Raw genomic sequence first — 17,951 nt, forward strand, 5'->3', positions numbered from 1 at the left:
CATATTTTGGTTTTGATTTCCATTTCTCTGATGATTAGTGATGTTGAGCATTTTTTCATATGCTTCTTGGCTGCCTGTATGTCTTTTCTTGAGAAATGGCTATTCATAGTCCTTTGCCCATTTTTTAATGTAGTTGTTTGGTTTTTGCTTGTTAATTTGTTTAAGTTTCTTATATATTCTGGATATTAGATCTTTGTTGGATGCATAGTTTGCAAATATTTTCTCTCATTCTGTTGTCTGTTTACTCTGATGAGAGTTTCTTTTACCATGCAGAAGCTCTTTAGTCTAATTAGGTCTGATTTGTCAATTTTTGTTTTTGTTGCAATTGCTTTTGGCATTTTCATCATGAAATCTTTGCCAGGGCCTATGTCCAGAATGGTATTTCCTAGGTTATCTTCCAAGGTTTTTATAGTTTTACATTTTACATTTAAGTCTATAATTCATTTTGAGTTTATTTTATGTATAGTTTAAGGAAGAAGCTCAGCTTCAATCTTATGCATATGGTTAACACCATTTATGGAATAGGGAGTCCTTTCCTCGATATTTGTTTTTGTCAGCATTGTCAAATATCAGATTATCGAAGGTGTGCAGCTTTATTTCTGGGCTCTAGCAAGTCAAATCCAGCAGCACATCAAAAAACTAATCCACCATGATCAAGTAGGCCTCATCCCTGGGGTGCAAGTTTAGTTTAACATAAACAAATCAAATCAATAAATGTGATTCACCATATAAACAGAACTAAAAGAAAAACCACATAGCGATCTCAATAGATGCAGAAAAGGCTTTTGATAAAATTTAACATCCCTTTATGTTAAAAATTCTCAACAAACTAGGCACTGAAGGAACATACCTCAAAATAACAAACACACAGCCAACATCATACTGAATGGATGGAAGTGGCAAAAGGTACTGAAGCATACAAGAATGTTTCAGATAAACCACAAATAGTATAACCCACTAACAGCTCATTAATTCATTTTTTTTTTTTTTTTGAGATGGAGTCTCACTCTGTCACCCAGTCTGGAGTGCAGTGGCGTGATCTCGGCTCACTACAACCTCCACCTCCTGGATTCAAGTGATTCTCCTGCTTCAGCCTCCTGAGTAGTTGGGACTACAGACATGTGCCACCACACCCGGCTAATTTTTGTATTTTTGGTAGAGACAGGGTTTCCCCAAATTGGCCAGGCTGGTCTCAAACTCCTGACCTCAGGTGATCCACCCACCTTGGCCTCCCAAAGTGCTGGAATTACAGGTGTGAGCCACCGTGCCCAACCTTAAGAAGTAATTTGAAGCCAGATCACAAAGTGCCTTAATAGCCATGCTAAAGAGCTTAGACTTTATTCTGTAGACCTGTGCTTCTCAAACTTTAATGTGAATTTGAATCTATGAAAATGCAGATTGTAATTCGGTAGGTCTGGTGTGAGATTCTTCATTTTGAACAAGTTCCAGTGTGAAGCCAATGCTGTTGCTCCAATGATCACACTTTGAGGAGCAAAGCTAGAAGGCAGTTGGAGCCATTTTAAGTTTCCGTGCACACATAATTCAGCCAGTTTAAGAAGGCTGGCTCTGACTACAATGCAAACAGGTACAAACAATATTAAGAGCCAGTAAAAACTAAAGCTCCTGAATTTCCTTAGAGTTGATATACATAGTTACAACATGTTCTCCAGTGGTGTCCAAATGCAGAAAAGGGGAAGCTGAGAAACAGAAAGAGAGCTTACCCCATGGAGTACACTAGCCGCCTACCCACTGCACTCCCCAAGATATTTGCCTGAGGAAGGCTGTTTGCTGATGACTGACTGGACTTTCTAGCTGAGCATCTCAGAGCCCTCAGAACCTCCAGAGCCAGCCTCCAATCTTTTTGCCGCTTTAGCAGTGACTATAGGACAATACTCCAGAATTTCTATTGGGTAGCTTTGGGCTATCAAAACAGCAGAGAATGTAGGGAAAACAAAGAATGATCTTACGCTCTTTAGAAATGCCAAAGAGTTTAATAATATGCTTAACACGTCTGGCCCCTTGCCTGCACATGCCTGCTCCATGACTGTTCCAGGCAAATTATCTCTGTGTAGCTAAGCAGAATTAAGCCTGGAGCATCTTCTTTTTAGGATCTCACTTAAGCTAGCTTTTAACATCCCTGGTAGTTCTAAACAGGAAAAATTAGGGGAAGGAAATGCCTTAATACTATCTTTTAAAGTGATTTAATTTTCCCAAAACTATAAAAGTGCTACTATATTATTGTAAAAAAAATTAATTGCAGAAAATATAAAGAAGTAGAAATAAAAATGATTAACATTTCAACCTCCAATAATTACTATTAATTTTTTTTTGGAGGGGAGAGGGACGGAGTCTCCCTCTGTCTACCAGGCTGGAGTGCAGTGGTGTGATCTCAGCTCACTACAACCTCCACCTCCCAGGTTCAAGCAATTCTCCTGCCTCAATCATCTGGCTAGCTGGGATTACAGGTGTGCGCCACCATGCTCTGCTAATGTTTGTATTTTAGTAAAGACAAGGTCTCACCATGTTGGCCAGACTGGTCTCAAACTCCTGACCTCAAGTGATTTGCCCGGCTGGGACTCCCAAAGTGCTGAGATTGTTTAAATATTTTGATGTACTTCTTCTTGTGTTTTCTTTCTTTCTTTTATAACAGATATTTTGCTTACTGCTCTTTCCTCTTAATGTCACAAAATGAGCATTTCTTCTGCTGTTACCATTTTGTAAACAAAATTTTTTTTAAATCGCTGATTATAAAGCAAGTTGCACTGCCAAGTTTTTTTTAGGAGAATATGTAAAAATTTTCCTCTTTTCTACATTTGTTTGTGTTTTCAATCAAGTAACTTGGTATGTAGTTAGGCCTAGAAAATATGATTAATGAAGATTATATAATATTTTATAAAATGGATATTCCACAATTTAATCAATCCACCTTTTTCTTTAAAACAGATCATTCAACAAATTTTCACTAACACTATGTGACAGACATTGTTCTAGGTTTTGGAATCAGAAAATCCCTGCCCTAATGGAGATTACATCTTAATGGGGGTGTCAGTTAATTTTTGAAAAATTATTGAATTGCAGTGGTGTTTGCTTCAGCAATCAAAATGTAGCATAAAGGAGTGGAGAGTGACCGGGCAGCGGCAGTGGAGTAACATAGATGTGGGAGGTCACAGAAATCACTCTGAGCAGGTGAAGGATGTGGAGAAGAGGGTCCCGCGCAGACCTGGGGAAGTGCATTCCAGGCTGAGGTTATAGCAAGTGCAAGGCCCTGAGACAGGGACAAGCCTGGCAAGGAGGCTCCTTTGGCAACGCACCGGGCGGTGGGGAAAGTGGTGGGTGGGGTAGTCATGGAGGCAGGCAGGGCCATCATGCAGGGCCTTGCAGGCCACAGGAAGGCGCAGAGGTTGATTTTCTGTGTAATGCAAAGCCCCAGAGGAGGAGCACTATGATCAAATTTACTTTCTAAATGATTTCTCTGGTTGCTGTGCATAGAATAACCCCACTCCTTAATAATGGCCTAGATACCTCTAGAAGAAACTCAGAAAATATTTTTGTAATTTTGGAATAGGGAATACAGGACTGATGCATCCGTTCACACATTCACACATTTTGAATGCTAATAGTGTGCCAGGTATGGTGACAAGCCCCAGGAATACAGTGGTGATGAAACTCTGTCCTTTTGTAGAATTTATAAACCAATTTGACAACAGAGATATTGATGACTTCTGAACAGCACAAAAAGAAAAACAAATTAAAGACAAAAACAGAAAGTCACAATAAAAACAAAATATGACAAATGGGAAAGTGCATAATCTAAAGGGTCTAATTTTCGTACCTTATACACAGTTCTTATAAACCAATAAGAAAAAGACAAACAGTCCATTAAAACATGTCGGCAAAAAAAAGAATAGACAGCTTACAAACAAATAAAAAACAGCCAATTAACAAAAGCATTTCCAACTGCAATGATAATTCAACAAACACAAACTATAAAAAGCCAGATTATTAATATTTATTGTTGCTGTGAGTAGAAACTTGAAAATACTTTTTGGGGAGTGCAGTGGTGTGATCTTGGCTCACCACAACCTTCACCTCCCAGGTTCAAGCAATTCTCCTGCCTTAGCCTCCCAAATAGCTGGGATTACTGGCACCCACCACACCAGCTAATTTTTGTATTTTTAGCAGAAATGGGATTTCACCATGTTGGCCAGGCTGGTCTCAAATTCTGGACCTCAGGCAATCTGCCTGCCTCAGCCTCCCAAAGTGTTGAGACTAAAGGCATAAGCCACAGCACCCAGCTCTTGGGTAGTAATTTAGAAATGTCCATCAAAATGTGCACATGTAGATTTGGTGGACTGTAAACCCAGTGGCCCACCTGAGGGGTGTGCCGTCCCTTCTCCGCCTTGATATAGTCACAGAGTGAGAGCATGTGACCTACAGTCCCCAATAAAATGTTTTTTTTTTTTCCTGAGACTTTAGATCTTGACCATTAGGATAGAAGAAAGAGGTGGAGTTTACTCAGCCCACAGTGAGCAGTGACCCTTGGGCCCAAGCTGGCCCTGCTACAAGGGCATTCATTTGCTTTGTAATTCTGGTCTTCCACTGCTGCAGTGGTTCTTGCCCATCTTCAGAGTTGATTCGCCACATTTTCTTTAGAGTCTGTGAGTCCCAACTTGTCTTTCCAGTATGTTCCTTTTTGCTTACGTTAGCAAGAAGGTGTATCATTGGACTGCAACCCCAAAATTCTCATGTATAGACTAAACTCTTTCACAGTTGTTACTTCCTAGAAGTGGGAACAAAGGAGGAATGAAGAGGAGGATGGGTATGGGGAAGGGAAGGGGAGTGATATGATACTATTACATTGGATTTTGCTTTTGTTTTTGTTTTTGAGACAGAGTCTTGGTCTGTCGCCCAGGCTGGAGTACAATGGCAGGATCTCAGCTCACTGCAACCTCTGTCTCCTGAGTTCAAGCGATTCCCCTGCCTCAGCCTCCCAGGTAACTGGGATTACAGGTATGTGCCACCACTCCCAGCTAATTTTTTTGTATTCTTAGTAGAGACGGGATTTCGCCATGTTGGTCAGGCTGGTCTCGAAACTCCTGACCTCAAGTGATCCGTCCTCCTTGGCCTCCTAAAGTGCTAGGATTATAGGTGTGAGCCAATGAGCCCTGCCCACATTGGTTTTTAAAATACGATTCACTGCTTATATTTTTATAATAATTTAAATGCAGAAATAAAGAAAAATGAGAGAGAAGAGTAAGCAGAAATTGAGGAAATAATGAGTCGCCTGTAATATTACTAACCAGGGAGGACTATTCTCAACAGTTTGGTGCATACACACACAAATTTGTACATGTATGCATGTGTAAGGGTGTGTTTGCATGCACACACACACATTTATTTATACATGCATATATTAAAATGGGCTTTTACTATATTTGGAGAGTTTCTTTGTCAATCAACAATATATTAAAAATGCTTATTTGATGGGGTGCAATGGCTCTCGCCTGTACTCCCAACACTTTGGAAGGTGGAGGCAGGTGGATCGCTTGAGCTCAGGCGTTCAAGACCAGTCTGTGCAACATGGCCAATCCCCATCCCTACAAAAATTAGCTGGCGTGGTGTCATGCACCTGTAGCCCCGGCTACATCTCTTGAGCCCTGGAGGTGGAGGTTGCAGTGAGCCAAGATCACGCCATTGTACTCTAACCTGAATGACAGAATGAAACTCCATCTCAGAAAAGAAAAAAGCTGTTTCATATCACCAAATATTACTAGATTGTTAACAGCACTGAAGTCTTCACTTGATTGGATATAACATAATTTGTTGAATTGATAGCTTACTATTGAAATTTTAGGTTGTTTCTACATTTCCAATATTATTATTTAAATGGACATAATACCAATGCAATAAATGATCTTTGATTGGTCATTGTTCAGAAATGTAGTTATAAAGATATTTGAGGGACAACTGGAGAAATTAGATTATGAAATGGATGTTAGGAAATTATAGCTAATTTTGTTAGTATAATTTATGGCATTGTAGCTGTAAAAAATGTTATTTTTAGAGTTTCACACAGACATACTTAGAGTTGAAGTGTCACACTTTATGAAAATTAGTTGTAAATGTTTAGCAAGAATGAAAAATGGTTGAACAGATGATAAGCAGATGAGAGAAAGAGAAATAGATGAAGCAAATATGGCAAAATATTAGCAAGCATGAAATCTAGGCAGGTGGTGGATATGTGAGTAATCAATGAAATATTCTTTCTACTGTCCTATTTGACATTTTTCGTAATACAAAGTTTTCTTTAAGAATATCAAATATTTTGGCTGGGCATAGTGGCTCACGCTTGTAATCCAAGTGCTTTGGAGGCCAAGGCGGGCGGATCATCTGAGGTCGGGAGTTCAAGACCAGCCTGACCAACATGGTGAAATCCTGTCTTAAAATAAATAAATACAAATACAAATAAAAAGAAAAAAAAGAATATCAAATATTTCACATAATTTTCTGGAGGGTTCAAATTTGAGGTAAAAAAAGACACTGAAAAAGATCGTAGTCATACATCTTTGTACTTTTAAATAATGTTCTTAAGATAGATTGCTCAAAGTGAATTTCTGGATCAATGAGTCTATATTAATTTAAGACTTTTGATACAATATATTATTAAATTACCTCTCAGAAAGATTTTAGTATTTGCATTCCTAATGATAAAAGATTTGCATACAAGAATGTGTATTTCTCCATATCCTCATCATCACAGAGTACTTACTATCAAAAAAGCTTTGATAAGCAAAACCTGTCCTGAATTCTATGTTGTCATTTATTTAGTTTGTAATATTCATAATTTAAATGTCACTTACAGTAATTCTATGAATTTCCTGTTGATGTTCTTCGTTCTTTTTTTGTGATTATCTGATTTTTAAATTGATGATTAAGGTCTCTTTATATATTAAGAAAAATAATTCTGTGTCTGTCATTCTGTCATATATACTGCCATTTCTTTTTTCTTTTTTTTTTTTTTTTAAGATGGAGTCTCACTCGCTCTGTTGCCCAGACTGGAGTGCAATGGCACAATCTCAGCTCACTGCACCCTCCGCCTCCCAGGTTCAAGTGATTCTCCTGCCTCAGCCTCCAGAATAGCTGGGACTACAGCCGCCTGCCACCACACCCAGCTAATTTTTGTATTTTTAGTAGAGACGGGATTTCATCATTTTGGCCGGGCAGGTCTCGAACTCCTGACCTCAGGTGATTTGCCTGCCTCAGCCTCCCAAAGTCCTGGGATTACAGGTGTGAACCACCACACCAGGCCTCATTTCTTCATATTTTGTCATTTACTTGGTAACTATGTGTTTTTTCCCCAAATAGATCATTTTAATTTCAAGTCTTTTCTTAATGATTGTGCTTTATGATTTGAATCCCAAGATTAAATATTTATCTATTTTTGTATTTAATTAATGTCTCCCTTTACATTAAGTACTTTAATCTTACAGGAATATACTTTATTATAAGGTATGCCCTAGTGAGCTAACTTTGTTTTTCCAAATGGCTAACTAGTTTCTCTTATAATACCTTAAATTCAAATATATGTATTTAATTCCATTTCTGTAGTTTCTATTGTCTTTTCATTTATCTGTTTCTGAGCCAGTTCCATACAATTTCATTTACTTTAGCGCTACAACATATCTTAATCTCCAATAAAACAGAGCCTTATCATTCCCTTTCTGTTCAACATTTTCTTTTGCTTTCTCCTGTGTTAATTCTTCCATGTGAACTTCAGAAGCATTTTGTCAAATTCTAAGAGAAATTCTGACATTTTGATCGAAAATGTTACAGCTATAGATATTAGGGGAGAATTTACATCTTTGCTATAGAAAGCCTTCTATCTAGGAAAATAATGTGTCTCTGTATTTATTCAAGCCTTTTTGTTCTCTCAGGGAAGTTTTTAGTTTTTTTCAGGCAAGACTTACACATTTTAAGTTTATTCCTAGTTACTTTGTATTTTTTGCTTCTTTTGACAACTATATGATTTTTTCTATTTTATTTTCTAACAAAGGTTTCATCTTTATGTTTTATCATCTGGTCAAAATGTAGCTTAAATTGGCTTATGGAGTGAGATAAAGAACTAACTCTTCTCTTCCCTGAATAGATGAGCTTTTTTTCAAGTAGCCGCCGCCACAGAATATTTACTCACCAAAAAAAGTTAATACAAAAGTACATATACAGGCTGGGCACAGTGGCTCATGCCTGTAATCCCAACACTTTGGGAAGCCGAGGCAGTCGGATCACCTGAGGTCAGGAGTTCAAGACCAGCCTGGCCAACATGGTGAAACCCCATCTCTACAAAAATACAAAAATTATCTGGGCATGATGGTGGGGCCTGTAATCCCAGCTACTCTGTCGGCTGAGGCAGGAGAATCACTTGAACCCAGGAGGTGGAGGTTGCAATGAGCCAAGATCATGCCATTGTACTCTAGCCTGAGTGACAGAGTGAGACTCTGTCTCAAAAAAAAAAAAGTACGTATACACTGTGATTGTAATTATGTAAAAACATACTAGCATATTGACAAAGATTAGAAAATAATATATAAAACTGGAAAGCAGTTTTGTAAGAGTATTTTTTTGTATTTAAATTGGTTTTCTTTATAATCTTGTTTTCACAATCGATATAAACTGGATATTGAAGAGTTCATTTTTCCTCATCATCCTTTTGGCCTTTTTCTTTAAGTTTTTTTCCAATAATAATTTGAATGCGACAGTTTCTCATATTTCACATTATGTACTTAGTGCTTTCAGGTGTTAATTGAGTGGCATTTCCCAAGCTAGACAACCTGGTGCCTGCTTAAAATACGAGAAGAAAAAAGAGAAATCCATGTATGCCCTCAAATATTAAATTCTGGGATAAGGACTTCTTTATGGCTTAAGTCATGCAGAGTTTTTCTCCTTGCCAAGAAATTTGAAACTAATATTGTTCTGTGTGCCATGAACATTAAAAGGGTTTTGGAAGAATCACAGCTCCTTTTGGCAAACGCCTGCCACTCCATGGCCTGAAAAAGACTTCCCCCGCCTCTTTCAGGCTGTGTGTCTCTATTTGTCTCTCCTGTGACATTTTTAGAAATTTCTGTTTCTTCATTCGTTGAACTCCATGTCTTAGCATCTCTGTCACCCTCAGAGTTACTTCCTGTCATGCTTTCTTCTCTCAGTCTTCCCTTTTTTGGTTGAAAGCAATTTCCGATACAGATGTGCATAAAGATCCCTATGTTCCAAGCAGAATTAGGAGAGGATTCTCTTCCTTTTCAAAAAGACTACCAAGCTATTGCCATTGAGGAACATCTCATCCTACATTAGGTGAAGTAGAAGCAGGATGGGATATGGTTATTATTACCTACATCAAAGAGAGTGGTGGATTTTCTAAAGTGCTCAGAAGAGATAACATTGATATGTTAAAGAGTGTTAATAGAATACTTCAGTGGCCTAGCATCATTTGAACATAAACTAGTTCATGTAGGTAAACTTTCCAGATAACTGAAGATTCTCACTGCTGGTCCAACTATTGTATTTTAGTATATTGTAGGGATGATCTCAATGCTTGTAAAGTTTAAGATCATCTGCCCCTGCATTCAATAGCCTCACATCCCTACACTTTCCTAAAATTAGGCCTTTCTTTTGCCAGACTCTAGGTTGTTCCCTTTCTTCCTATCAGAGTCGCCTCTCTCTAGCGGCATCCCACCTCCTTAATTTACTTCTACTCTGTTGTGGCCTAGAAACTAGGTGAAAACAATTGCTGAATTGTGTCCCAATGAAAACCTAAGAAAATTCTGGGGCACGTTCATTAGTTGTCCCCTGCTATGGCTTTGGGAGATTTAATGTCTCCTAAAATCTTTCTTCCTTGGTAGGACCACATAGGAATAACGTACCATTTATTCATTCATTCATTCACTCACTCACTTATTTGCTTGTTCAATGAAAAATCATTTTGGAATAATGCTCCTTTCACTATGCCAGATACTGGACATACACTAGTAACTAGGACAGACAACTATACTTTGCATGCAAGGAGTTTAAAATTTAGTTCTACAAATGGATATTGCAAATTGAGCTTCAAAAAGTACCATGAAAACATGGACCAGGAGAACTTTTCTACATAGATCAATTGATAATTCAAATTTCAAAAAGAAATTTAAAAAGCCCAACATTTCAAAAGGACACATTTGCCACCAGGAAACCATAATAGTCCTATTAGAGGCATGAGTCAGAGGCTCTTCAGGAAATAAGTTGTTTCTGGCAGAGGAGGCTGGTTCTGGAAGCAGGTCCAGTCCCGTGCACAGTCTCACTCTCCAGGGCTGCAGGAAGACCTGTCTCCAGTCCTCTCACACACCCCACCCATCCCTGGAGCTTCTCTTCACACTGAATCTGTACAAATCCCTTTGCTACTGGAGGAAGGTATGAATATAGTTGCTGGGGGACTTGAATTTGTACCCATAGCTGGTTGAGCCAGGCAAGAGAAAGGTACCATGATACATGGCTTCTCCAAAGTGTTGCAGAAGTCAGACAAGGGGCCTCACTTTCAAGAATAAATAAAATGGGGGGATATAGAGCCCTCTCTGGACAGTTTCAAATTCAAAGAGACAGCTAAGAAAGAGAAGTGTGAAAATTTCCATGAGATGAGTATCATGGTCGATGGTAAAAACATGAAGTTCACAATTTAGGAAAGTCTGAACCAGTATTTCTATCTTTTCCATACAGTTCCAAATTTTGTGCCAGAAATTGAAAAGCCTTACTCTCTCCACCAGCGCACCTCCCCAAACCTCCCACTTTGTGTATGTTTGTGAAAAGATTATAAGCAGTTGGCTTTCCTAACAACTCTTGACAATAAGCAGGGCAATGGCTAAATTACTTAAAAATGATAAAAAATCTGGAAAAACATTTAACAAGCTAACTGCTGGTCCTGTTGTGTTCCAAAATGAGAGACATTCAAAACAAGGGCCTTTCTACTTTCTATTCAGGCAGAAACTCAAGATATCAAGCCCCAAACCAGGGCCCCCAGAGCAGAGAGATGAGGTCACGGCTGACCACATGAGTGGACCTTGTCCAAGAAAACTCTTTGAAGGTATCCCTTATGGTGACTGAACAGATAGTCCCCTGAGGTTCAAGCAAACACAGATAAAAAACACTCAGGGGGAAAAGCCACTGGCATGGCACAGGGATGATAAACACCTGCTGATTTCAGCTACTCAATGCAGGCTTCAGGCCATTTTTCCTTAACTCAGGCCTATGTTTACCCTAAACTCCAGAACCCTCACTTGTGAAGAGTAAGAGGCTGATGGGTGTCCGTTCAATCTGCTTGTCATGAAAATTACATGAAAGCTTCCTTCCACTTCATAAGAACCCAGGAATTAAAAATGCAAATTTAATCAGGGACTCCAGGCTCTCCACTCATCCAGAATAATTCTTCCTAAAAAGTCCCTTTCACTACCCATTGCTCAGAAGCCTGCACAGTTCTCCCATGTCCGATATAAATGCTTTATAAACAGCCTTGCTGATGTAAGCTTGCTCCTGGGGACACAAGTGATCTGTTCATTTGAAGAATGTTTCCACATTTTCCCATGTATCTTGATGTCCACACCTGTGCCTGAGCACAGACTACCTTCTCTGCGAGGTGCTCATCCCCACTTAGGCCTCAAAGGGAGCATGAGCCCCGACTTTGTCATGCAGCCCTCTCTCCCATAATTGACACTTGATTTCTGCCCAATTTTTCATAGGTATCTTCACTTCAGGGAGTGAGGAGATCCAAGTAACCCCAAGATGGCGGTGTCTGTGACCTAAGGTAAACATATGCAGAAAACTAGTTGCCCAAAACCTTGTCCAGATTCCAACATAAGAAAGGCAGGGTATTCAAAACTAAACTTTTCCACGGACGTCCAATCTTTGAGACATAGAGATTATTGAAGTCTCTAGGGCCATACAAGTGTCAGCAGTCAAGCTGATTATACCATAGAGAGAGGTGGTCTGTGAGTTTCCTTCCCTCTCCCAACCTCCCTGACCTGCCTTTGAATAGTTAGCATTGAGTTGGCAGTAAAATGTCCACCTTTCTATCTGAGTCTTCTTCCATGAGCTATTCTATCCCTTGCAGTATGTTTTACATCAACCTATATCCACCCATAAGCTTGTATACTTCCAAGCTTTTCCCCTGATTTTTACTGTACCTGGAACATCTTTGTCCTTCTGTCCTCCTAGGAAATGTCTCAGCAGCCTTTCCAAGGTTCATCTCAAATGTAACTTTTTTCTTCATCTTCTCTTTACTGCGCTCTTACATAATATTAACTACTCCCTTTTCCCTATCCTCAAGGTATCTTAGTCTTTACTCTGTTTTAGAACTCAACAACTGTGTATGGTCAATTGTTTATATATCTACCACACTCAGCCCCTGGAGAGGAAGGACTGTCTAACTTATTCTTTATATCCCCAGTTCCTAGCCTTGTGCCAAGCACATAGTAGATGTTCTTAATGTATGGAATTGAATGTGAAATGCCCAGAGGTTCTTGAAATGGGCCAGGTGCCATTCTGTTCCACACAGGTGGAAGAGGCCCAGACTCAGGCAATATTCTGCCACTTCTGCTGCTTGCTGGAGGACCTTTTGACTCTCCCATGTCACTACCCAATTTCTTCCTTCTTATCCCAGCTCTAACATCCACTTCTGGTTCTGCTTACTCTGCAGACCCATTGCAGGCCAACTTCTCAAGTATTAGTCACTTTTTGACCCCTCTCTGCATACGCCTAACTACTTGCCTATTATCCTTGAGCCTCAGTTTCCACATCTGATAAAAACTACTTGTAACACTGTTATATAGAGAAAAATGAGATGTGTACATAAAAAGTGTTTTGTTCTGAAATATCAAACAATAATGCAAACAAAGAAATTTAAGTTCATATTTAAAGGTAAAATATATTTCTAATCCAATAATAGCAATGATGCAAAAATAACTCACAAACTTTGTGTGCAAAGGAGTTGGGACTATGTTTATGTGTGGCCAAATAGATTAAGAAAAAAAATTATTACAATGTTTGTATGATTAAAAAAATATAAAAAGTTACTGGATATTAACTAAAAAGTTACCAAATATTACCAATTTTAAGAACAAGAAATGAAAACCTTCTTTACATCCTTAAGACATCTGATTATTATCTCTCTATAGACACCTCAAATCCGATATGTTCAAAAATAAACTCATTATTTCTTATCCATTCACCCCCAAACACAGTTGCTTCTATGCCTACATTCCTTTCTTGGCCAGTGCCTCTACTATCCATCAGTCCTCAAACCTGGAGGACCTACCCCTGACTCCTCACCATCCCTATTCCACTTGCCCATCCACTTGGTCGCCAAGTACCATGGAGTCTAAATGCTAAAATGCCTCTTGATTCACTCTCCTCCTGTGCAAACTCATTGCCCCACTGTGAGGTGCTCACAATTTCTCACCTGTTCCTATTCATTTGTGTACCATTAGATCTTCTGTCTACAGTGTATCCTCCATAATGCCACTATAGAGAGCTTCCAAAGATATGAACCTTAAAAGGCCACTTTAAAGTATTCTATGGCTCCTTAAAACTCCTTAGCATGTCATTCAAATTCTTTCATGATTTAGCCTCTGCTTACACTTCAAGTTATACTTCTAAAAGTATTTTCTTTTTTTTTTTGTTTGTTTGTTCATTTGGGGTTTTTTTTTCATTTTTTAAAAAAAATTATTTTCGGCCGGGCGCGGTGGCTCAAGCCTGTAATCCCAGCACTTTGGGAGGCCGAGGCGGGTGGATCACGAGGTCAAGAGATCGAGACCATCCTGGTCAACATGGTGAAACCCCGTCTCTACTAATACAAAAAATTAGCTGGGCACGGTGGCGCGTGCCTGTAATCCCAGCTACTCAGGAGGCTGAGGCAGGAGAACTGCCTGAACCCAGGAGGCGGAGATTGTGGTGAGCCGAGATCGCGCCATTGCGCTCCAGCCTGGGTATCAAGAGCGAAACTCCGTCTCAAAAAAAAAAAAAAAAAAAAAAAAAATTTTTTTTCAAGGAGGGGAGAGAGGAGGAAATTGCCCCTCCCTCCCCCTCTAAAATTATTTTCTAATATAGAAAAGTATCTTCTAATTTAGAAAAGTATCTTCTAATATAGAAAACCTTCTTGGACCTTCCCTCCCTTTTGAGCTTTCTCCCATACATGCTGTAGCGCTGTGTGCTCACTTCAATTACAGCATATGTCTCAAACATTGTCATCTCCAATTAGGTCTTTTCTCCACCAGACTGTACACTTTTTGCTTGTTCAATTAAAATTTTTACAGGAAAATATTAACTGAAATTCTTCCATTGCCTCCTCTTCCAGGCAGGCAGCACGTGAGTGAAGTGAGAGGAAGTGGAAGAGAACAATGACGGGAATGGAGGAAGGAAGAAGAGGTGAGTCCCAACATGGGAGAAAGAAAACAATGGACCTTGAAGCTTTTGCTTGTGGATGAAGAAAGAAAAACTCTGTACCCAGCACGTTTGGCCACATGACACGAGCAAAGATCAAGGAATTTAACCTTTGATATGAGTCATCTAAAACAATACAGACAGCAAGCCTACCCATCACAGCCTCTGGAAAAGGCACCTGACTAGACAAGCTTTTGCCTGATGGATGTGGACTAATCCCAAAGAACAAATGTTTCATTGTGAATTATGTTTTGACCACATGCCAACAGTTGACAGCATTTAAAGAACTGCAGAGGTTTTTAAAGAGTTTTTCAAATGTTCTCATCACAGAATTCTCCAAGGACAGATATACATTTCAAAAACAACACGTTGAAGAAAACACACACATACACACACACACACTGGCCCAAACATAGTAAAACGTGATCACAAAAACAATAACTCTTGGTAAATTTAACCAGTTAGATTTAATTATTTGTTGACCTTTCTCCGCACAAACATCCTACTATTGGTCTTAACATCTAACCAAGCCCCAGTTTATATAGTAAGAAATAGGATATTCTAAAATTCTATCTTCTTAGAAATCAGTCTTACACACATGAAATAGGAATTTTATCTACTTAGTAAATGTATTTTTCTCAACCAAACTTTCTGCCCTAAAAGCACCAGTATCTATAGAGACTGTAATATAGACTATAAATCTAGTGTTATCATTGACTCCGCTACCTACCACTTTAGATATATCTTGTAACTGTTTTTGTGATTTGCCAACATGGGGTATAAAATAATGCTGAATCTTTTTTAAATATTCAAATTAAATAACTCTGAGCTCTACTCTTCTATTGTGAAAATGTACTGCCTCCCTCTTTGGGGTATCTCACGTCCCATACTAAAAGAACCCAAAGAGGCTTCCTCTGCTGAAGGTATCAGTCCTGGTTATTATCCTCATGATGGAAGAAAACTGGAAACTATGAGGAGCTCATTCGCTGAAGAATGCCAGGATCTGGTGCAGTTGCTGCTGGTAGAGTGTTTGTGGAAAGCAGGTGGTTTGATAGTGAGATTCAATCTTTGGTCACTGCAAAAACAGTGGTGATTTATCACACTTGTGTTTGACCACCCATCACTGAAGAAAGGGACCTGGGCACCAATTCACATCAATGCCACTGGTCAGGCAGGAGTTTCTCAAGGTGAATTATTTTCTTAAAAGAATATATGTAAAAACAACAGTCACTACACAACAAAGGCACACTTTTTAGTTACCTGGCTCATTCTGAACAATCATACACATATGCTTTTCAGGTATATGTTCAGAGTGCCAGGAAGGGTGCATCAGGAGGAAACTTACAGCCTCGGCCATGTCCTGAGCTCCATGACAGCTCTTTCCTTGACAATCTGGCCTTGGTTCCTTTCTCTCATAGTGAATGTACACATCTGCCAGTTGACCCTCAATCTGAGCCACCTCAGTTCATCAGAGATAATTTCTTCATGTTAATCTGCAAAACAGAGGGTATTGGAGTCTACATTCTCTTTCTTCTAGGAAGCTCTTTGGCTTTTGTGCAAATTGTTCACTCTTATAACCCAGACACAAATCCTAGCCAAAGAGAATGTCTCAGTCAGAGTCCTGACAGCAAAGCGATGGCACATGTGTATACTGAAGATAGTTCATAAAAGCACTATTTAAAGATGTGGCAGGGGGTGGGGAGAGAAATGCAATACCATACTAGTAACAAAGGAGGGACCTCACCCTCTGTAGGACTGAAGGGCAAGGGGACAAAGTAGATCAGTACCTAAAGAGGGTAGGCATAAGGAGAGGGCTACCTGACAGGAGCTGTGACTTACAGTGGAGAGGCAGGACAAAACTCACCCACCATGACCTGTTAAGAAGAGCTGTAGGAATAAACACTCCAACCTCACTCTCCTGCCTTCTATCTCCTGCTGGATGTTTCTGTTGGCCAAATGCAACAGGATGCCAGAAGGCAGGGGATCATAGTCTGTGCGTGTAAGCGTCTTGAGTACAGAGCAGAGTAGAAAAGATGAATACAAATGGAGGGGGAGGGAGAGAGACTCAGCACAGAAAGCCAGAGGGGAAATGCCCCATATATTAACATTATTCACAGTGCATTTCACAAAAGTCTGTGAGGTATTTGTGGCTGAACTGCCATGAGATAAGTAAGGAAATACAGAATGCACATTTAGAAATCTTAATAGCAACTTAACACAGTCAGCATTCAAGTATGTGATTGTTTCATTAAACAGGAAATAGAGCAGTTCAGGAGCTATTGTTTCCATGAGGAAAATTGCTTGTGGCATGAGCTAGATTCCAGAGGTGTACAAATAGGTTCATGTTGACACATGAGATATTTTAAGGCAAGTGTGTCAACTATAACTTAAATATTTATAAAAGTCTTTTAAATTGTGAGAATTTATTTATTTTTACAACTTACTATCACTTCAGTTGTTAAACAAGTAAATATATCTAAATATTCTTATTTGGATATAAATTACATATTTTTCCTTATTAGAAAAATTAAGGACTAATATTTGTATTAACATTTCCATGTCTGGTATTGGCAGAGTAGCTTGTATTGACTAACCTTTCTGTAGATTGTGCTGAAAAAAAAATTTCTTAAATAATAATTTGAAGGCTTTGGAGAGCAAAAGCAGCAGAAACTGGAAGGGAGTCAGTGTTGCAAATCAGATAACTGAATTGGATTAAATTTGTAAGCTGGGCATGGTGGCTCATGCCTGTAATCCCAGCACTTTGGGAGGCTGAGGCAGGTGGGTCACAAGGTCAAGAATTCAAGACCAGCCTTGTCAACATGGTGAAAACCCATCTCTACTAAAAACACAAAAATTAACCAGATGTGGTGGTGCACACCTGTAATCCCATCTACTCAGGAGGCTGAAGCAGGAGAATTGCTTCAACCTCGGAGGCAGAGTTTGCAATGAGCCAAGATGGCATCACTGCACTCCAACCTGGGCAACAGAACAATTTATGTTTGTGTGTTTATATAGCTTTTTGTCTGAGGGTTTGCCCCAGTTGACGCAAGTCTAAGATAATTAAACTCAAGCAAAAAGTGCCAGTTTGTGGAAACAGAACATGGAGTTTGGGGAAAATGTCAATACATTTAATAATGGACTCACTGAAATTATCCAATATGAAAAGAAAGAGAAAAAGATTGAAAGAAGATGGACAAAACTTTAAGGACCTATAAGACAATGTCAACCAGACCAACATACATGCAGTTTGAGTTCCAGAAGAGGAGAGGAAAGAATGAGGAAGAAAAAGTATTTAGAGTAATAACAACAAAGTCCCCAAAGTTTGTGAAAAACAATCTACAGATGCAAAAAGCTCAGCAATCCCCCAACAGGATACATACAAAGAAAATCACACTTACGCATGTCATAAGCAACTGAAAACCAGAGATAAAAAGAAAATCTTGAAAGCCAACAGAGAAAAGAGAAATATTACTAAAAGAAGACCAATAGGGGCC

General features: G+C 39.1%; 1 long non-coding RNA gene across 1 annotated transcript; it reads left to right on the top strand.

Moving 5' to 3' along the window:
• Nucleotides 1-4,931: 4,931 nt before the first annotated feature.
• Nucleotides 4,932-15,339, top strand: LOC135274774 (uncharacterized). The gene is made up of 3 exons (XR_010342525.1): nucleotides 4,932-5,010; nucleotides 11,760-11,824; nucleotides 14,372-15,339. It is a non-coding gene; the product is annotated as an uncharacterized LOC135274774 (long non-coding RNA).
• Nucleotides 15,340-17,951: the final 2,612 nt, after the last annotated feature.

Source organism: Aotus nancymaae, unplaced genomic scaffold (assembly GCF_030222135.1).
Source record: "Aotus nancymaae isolate 86718 unplaced genomic scaffold, 86718_ANA_hifiasm-v0.15.2.pri h1tg000014l, whole genome shotgun sequence".
Classification (NCBI taxonomy): Eukaryota; Metazoa; Chordata; class Mammalia; order Primates; family Aotidae; genus Aotus; species Aotus nancymaae.